The sequence below is a fragment of the Armigeres subalbatus genome, unplaced genomic scaffold, assembly GCF_024139115.2.
Source record: "Armigeres subalbatus isolate Guangzhou_Male unplaced genomic scaffold, GZ_Asu_2 Contig113, whole genome shotgun sequence".
Classification (NCBI taxonomy): Eukaryota; Metazoa; Arthropoda; class Insecta; order Diptera; family Culicidae; genus Armigeres; species Armigeres subalbatus.
The window spans coordinates 81,898-88,525 of NW_026941880.1; the positions used below are offsets into that span (position 1 = coordinate 81,898).

At 39.2% G+C, this 6,628-nt stretch overlaps 1 long non-coding RNA gene across 1 annotated transcript; it reads right to left on the reverse strand.

Annotated features, from left to right (window-relative positions):
- Positions 1–2,190: 2,190 nt before the first annotated feature.
- LOC134202283 (uncharacterized) lies at positions 2,191–2,913 on the reverse strand. The gene is made up of 2 exons (XR_009977198.1): positions 2,697–2,913; positions 2,191–2,579 (listed from the first exon to the last, which is right to left on the reverse strand). It is a non-coding gene; the product is annotated as an uncharacterized LOC134202283 (long non-coding RNA).
- Positions 2,914–6,628: the final 3,715 nt, after the last annotated feature.

The following is a 6,628-nucleotide window of genomic DNA, read 5'->3' on the forward strand; positions in this document are numbered from 1 at the left end:
CGCATATCCAAAAGTTTGGGAACCTCTGCTCTAGACGATATGGAATCCGGCTGACGATTAGCTTCGGAATCCCGCGAAGAATTGCTTCAGAATCATGCGACGTTTCGTTTCGAAATACATCGACGGTTTGCTTCAGAATTTCTCATAGATTTTGTTCAGAGTCCCTTAACGAATTTTTTTTTGGAACCATTCGACGATTTGCTTCGGAATCCTTTGATGATTTGCATCGGAATCCCTCAACGATTTGCTTCAACATCCTTAGAGGATTCCCTTCGGGATCGCTGGAGGATTATTTTCGAAATAACTGAAGGATTGATTCGGAGTCGCTCGACGGTTTGCTTCGAAGTCCTTCGACGGATTGCTTCGGAATCCTTCGACGATATGCGTCTTCATCCCTGGAACATTGCTCATAAAATACCTGGAACCATCATATTGGAATTCCTGGAGGGTTTTCGACGAAATCCCTGGAATATTCCCCTTCAAATTCCTGAAATATTCCCGTTGAAATTCCTGGAGGGTGAAGGATCCCTGGTACATTCTCGTCGGAATCCTTGAAATTTTTCCGTTGGAATTCCTGAAACTTTCCCTCCGAAATCTCTGGTGGATTCCCTCCCATCGGTATTCTTGAAGGATTCATGTCGAAATATCTAGAGATTCCCGTCGGAGTCCCTGGAACATTCCAGTCAGGATCACTAAAGGATTCTCATCAGATTCTTGGAAGATTCTGCCTGACGCTAGTCGAGCGCAATTAAACATAGACTGTGAGTTGTTGCTCACACGTGCACACGTGCACGTGCTTGAGAAAAGAGAATAATATGAATGAGTGTGGTGGATCCGCAATTGCCTCAGGTGGTTGGACTGCATTTGTCACATTACCGCTGATAACTGATAACCGATGATGAGATGTTAAAATGTTCGAGAATTTTCAAAAAGAGGGTCAATATCGATAAAAAATATAAAGGGCCTATAGCCCCCCCTAGGCATCGGAGGTAGTTACGCCAATGCTGGTAACCAATTACGTAACGCGAAATTGTGCGGTTTCGATATCCAACAGTCAATTTCTGAAACAATACGTCGTCTATCTCTTGAACGCCAAACTACATATACTCCGCTTAATGGTTTTGACAACTTAAACAACATGTAGTGTACAGCAACATTGAAAATATTAGACTTGCAGATACTCAACCCAACAGTAAATTCCTGGAGCCTTAATGCGGCGTAGCGCTTGAATACCAAAATAAACTGCCCTCTGTGGTAAAATTTTGACCCGAACATCTTTGTAGAAGTCGGCAACTTTTAAAGACTTGAAACTATCCAATCCTAGTAGGTACTAAACTCATTTGCATGTTAATGGTTTTGACCACCCAACCAATTTTGAGGAGATCGGCAACTTTGAAAATATTACATACTAGCAGACCCGACAAACTTCGTTTCGCCTAAAGTTGATGATGGGAGCCCTTCTTTCCAGAAGGGGAAGGGGTTTCCAACCACCACAGAAACATATCTTCCCTTCCAAAACCTCCACATTGCAGATTTGATTCTGATTGATTAATTCTCGAGTTATGAAGAAATTGGTGTTCCATTTGTATGGGAGGAGTCTCGAATAATCTTAAAAACTTTCCCCGGACCCAAAAACTTCTACATACGAATTTTCGAGCCGATTGGTTCAGTAGTATATATTAAAGTAGTATATAGATTAAGCTCGTGAACTAACTGTCGAACTAGGCGTTCAAAACTTTCAACTAAACGATAATGCTTAAAAATGACCACGGTTTCCGTTATTTGAGGATCATAAACAGTCCTATGCCGATATTTGAATTAAAAAACTGCGCACAGTATTAATAGTTTCATAGTTTATGGAATCAAGCGAGCAAGTATTCAGTATGAAAACACGATAAATTTGAATTTAAAAAAAAATTACCTAGGTATGAATCCGATATTACAGCAGGGATGGTGGAGTTCTTGAAGTTCATCTAGGACAAAAACCCTCAATTATTCGTAGGAATTCACATATTTCCGAGGAACTCTGAAAATTCCTTCTAGGATTTTAGGAAAATCCTCCAGTGAATTCCTAGAAATTTTCAGATTTTCTCATATTTCAGGATTATGCACAATTGGAGATATGTTTCGAAAACTTTGTGGTGTCACATTAGGATTTCCAGACGTAATATTGTAATAAAATAGGACGCATTCTACATATTATGGAAACTTGTATTCATGACAAATTTAATAGCAACTTTCGCAGGTTTACACTTATTGGCAAAGGGTTTCATACGATTGGTCGCAGCACTAGTACACGAATTGAACCTGAAATTCTTTCGTACATGCATGTTTCTGTCGGTTGTTATTTCCCTCATCTCCGGAAGCATGGATTTGCACCCATTATTAGCCTTGAAGGAATCAGAAATATAAACATTTTTCTACTTTCTGTACCATCTACACGCGACTGGAAGCTGCCTCCAGTCGACCATAGTACTATCGATTTTTTGAGGATCTCCGAAAATATGCGGCCAATCACGCGATTCACCATTCGAAAAGTCTGCATCTCTACAATGATCTGCCTTGTTAGCCGTAATATCCTGCGGAAAATCTTTTATTATTGACTATTTATGTTATGTGTGACTGGAAAATATTTTTCACAAAATCCAATACGGAATACTTTGGAAACAATTATTCCTGATATCAGTTCAACTTACCGATAGGTCACAAAACTCAAAGCTTCAGCTGGTGCATTTTTACACTTTTAGGTACCGGGAAGAAAGTAATAAAAATCGAGAAAATCGAATAAAAACTGCCCTCGAAGTTCGAATTTCCTCATCTGCTGCGGCCTGCCTTGAAAATGTTGTTTTGGTTTTTCTTCTTTTCTCGTATTTTGACAGAAGTGTATAATAGTGTGCATGTGACTGAAAATAATGAACGCAGCCACTTTGAGAACATTAAATTTTATGACATTTTATGACAGGTTTCGTGGCGGCCCAATCGGCCCAATGAATTAGATATTAAGGTAAGAAAGAAGACCAAATGCAAGCGTATTAGTGTATGAAGGAAAATATAAAAAAGTGTTCAGATTTATTATTTAAAACGGTCATCATTTTTGTTTGCATTTTCCATCATCCATCAATGCGCTTGTATTTGTTTTCCTCTTGACTTTAGTATCTATACCTATACAGTCATTGGCCCGTATGCAGCTCCATTTTTTTTTGCGGTAAACCACCGCACCACCACCCTGGGGGTCGTACACTAATTACGTAAGCATATTTTCCGGGTTTTTTGAACCCCCTTCCCCATGAAAGATTTTTCCCATGCAAATATTTTTTTGTTTATTTGGAGCGTAAGAAAATGACAGACCCCCCTCCCCGCATAATTGCTTACATAGTTAGTATATGACCGTTGATAGTGGGCTAATTTGAGCCCACCCGCGCAATCCAACACCACTGATAGAAGCAGCGAATCCTCTTCTTTCATTCAACGGCGCTGGATTGCATCGGTGGGCACAAATTAGCTCACTATCGACATGAGAAGCTTTTGTTTACAAAAGCAGTTTCGCCCTTTTGAAATGTTGGTGCCGATATGACAAAATTTGTCTGCGTATTAATACGCAGGAGAAATGTCAAAAAAGAAAAAGTAGAATCACGGAAAAATTTCCACAGCGAGATATGGGATGCAATTCTGTAAATAATTTTAAAAATTTCAAAATGATATGTATTTGAAAATAATTTAGAGCGCCGGTTTAGACTTTTGATTATCTACATTGTACATATATTTGTTTGATTGTTAATGATAATAAATGTTTTTCTCGGATTGATCCCGGAAAAGGTATTATTTTTGATGTTTACTAAATTTCTAATCTCGTGCAATGAACCATTTTCAAAAAAAAAATCTTGTAATCTACAGTGACTATAATAACAGTGTCGTCAAGTGTCAGAATTGGAACAGAATCGTCTGTCAGTTCCATACAAATGCGCGTTCCAAACGAGCAGGAGACCTGTCAAACGTGGCACATGACGTTACTCTTCTTATAGGACTCTATTGTAATCTTGTAATTCTTAAAATTATTATGAAATATTTTAAATAATACTGCAGTCGAAACTACCATTCCGATGTGAATTTCTCTGATACCAAACATTTACAGAAATTTCATGGTAGTTTTAAAAACAGAGCGTAGTCTACAAAATAGTTGTTTTTACTCTGAACCCCCGATTTGAGTGAAAAGTACCTAATATTAGGTACTTTTTTCTAACCGTGTAGAAAAAAAGTACAGTATCCCCTCGCTTATTGGCGCTTTGATGTTGCATGAAGAAGAAGAAGCAGAAAGATGAAATCGAAAATCTCCACGGGAAACCATACGAAGAAGTTTTTAAAACTCTTAACTTCCTCGTATGCTTTCCCGTGGAGATTTTTTCGATTATCATCTTTTTGCTTCTTCTTCTTCATGCAACTTCAAAGCGCCAATCTGGACCTCGCTTCCTAATTTAAAGTACATACAGTTAGAGATGTCGTAAAATCACGATTAATCGATTAGTAACTAATCGATTACTCTCGATTCTTGTCGATTATTGAATCGATTAATTGTTGTATATTAATCGATTCAAAATTAATCGATTATCCCAACGATTAATCGATTCATCGAAATAATTAATTAATTAGCGACATCCTTATGATGTCGTAAAATCCTGATTAATCGATTAGTAACTAATCGATTACTCTCGATTCCTATCGATTATTGAATCGATTAATCGTTGGGTAGTAATCGATTCAAAATTAATCGATTATCACAACGATGAATCGATTAATCGAAGTAATCGATTAATTTTTGACATCTCTACATACAGTATGTATACCCCTGCTGATCCGACAAATGTATTATCGGCGTAGCACCAAGTTTGAATTCGGAAGTCAAGACTTCCGAACCGAACTTTCTTCCGAAGTTTTATTTGTCAAACTAATTGATGCGTTGTTTGACAGTAAATGGGTGTTGATGTTTTTTAATCTGGAAAATTCCGAATTAGCGAAATCCTGTACTTAACTAAGGCTGTGAACCATTCCACCGATTCGTTTAACTTTTAGTTAAAATTTGACAGTTCGATGGTTATTTCGCCGTGGTTAAAAATAACCCTGCTCCGGAGCATGGTTAGATTTGACAGTTCGATAGTTAAACTTTGTTCGCGAGAAAATTGGCGCCAAATCCATTTCGTTCCGAATAACTATCAATCTGTCAAAACTCAAATGGGTCGGCTTCGGAGTAAAATTTTAACCACGATGGGAAAATAACCATCGAAGTGTCAAATTTTAACTAAAAGTTAAACGAATCGGTGGAATGGTTCACAGCCTAAGTTGTATCGAAAGGCTATTATTTCACTCCAAATTCGAACTTTTGATAGAAATACCGGAGACCCATAGTGTTAAACTGGGTGCTGCGGATAGAGCCGCTTTTCTGCGCTCAAGCGAGTAGAGGGATATTTTGAAATCACTCCCATAAACAAAATTATTTTGCAGTTACTTGGCTGTCAAACATTTCCCGCTCTTCGAATTTCTCTTTCCACGCTGCATGAGGGCGCACAAATGCGCTAGACTCTACATGACTTTACAATTGTTTACATACATTCATGCTCCAATCAGCTTCTGAATCTCGTGAAAATTCGTCACGAGTGCTTTCTAGTTGCATTCCTACTAATTTTCCACTCGAAATATAATGAGAGAGTATTAGTTACAAAGAATACAAAACTCAAACAAAGTTTATTTTTATTTTTTCCCCAAATAATAACAATACTTCTCAATATTAGATCAGAAACGAACATAACCACAATCTTCAATGTTTGGCTCCGGCACAATAGAAAATTTTGGCTTCAGTTTGACAACCAAATCGATTCTATCCGCACCACCCAGGTGTTAAATACCATTCAACTCAGCTCGATGAGCTGAACAAATGTCTGTCTGTCCGTGTGTGCGTGTGTGTGTGTGTGTGTGTGTGTGTGTGTGTGTGTGTGTGTGTGTGTGTTTTTTTTTTTTTTATTGAGTTATGACACTTTTGTCTGCACTTCCTCGCAAAACTGCTTGGAAAAATTCACCATCTCCCCTTGCGGCCTGCTAGGGGGATTGGGCTCTGGGGATCACGCCTGCTAAGTTACCTTCCACAATTAGGTAATCTTGCTTCTATGGAAATTTGCTTCCAACGTGGTGGGAGGAAAAACCCTCGACTGAGGGAAAAAGCTCCTTTACTTGTTTTGTTACCTTGCTTCCCCTCGGACCGCAAGATAACTGTCTACTTCATGGATTCTACCATTCGAATTTTCCATCTTTCCATCCTATTCGTGTCTATGCCTAAACTTCTCCGGTACTACCAATATGCTTTACTTCGGAAAAGTCGGCCTGTTGTGCTGTTCAGCACCACTCCTTCATACTATCGCCGGTGTACCCAGCCTTCACCTTGAAGTGACTGGTGTCTCGGCGACTTTAGCAGCTCATTCTTCACAATCTACTCGGCCTCGTGCCAACGGGGAATCTAACAGAGCCCCGGCGAAGGAGGTTCTTCCGATACCAACGCCAACCAGCCGAGTGCCAAGGTCAGTCCAGCGATCCCGGGGAGCTGGGTGTCCGGTTCACTGGTGCCCTGACGACCCGTAACTGG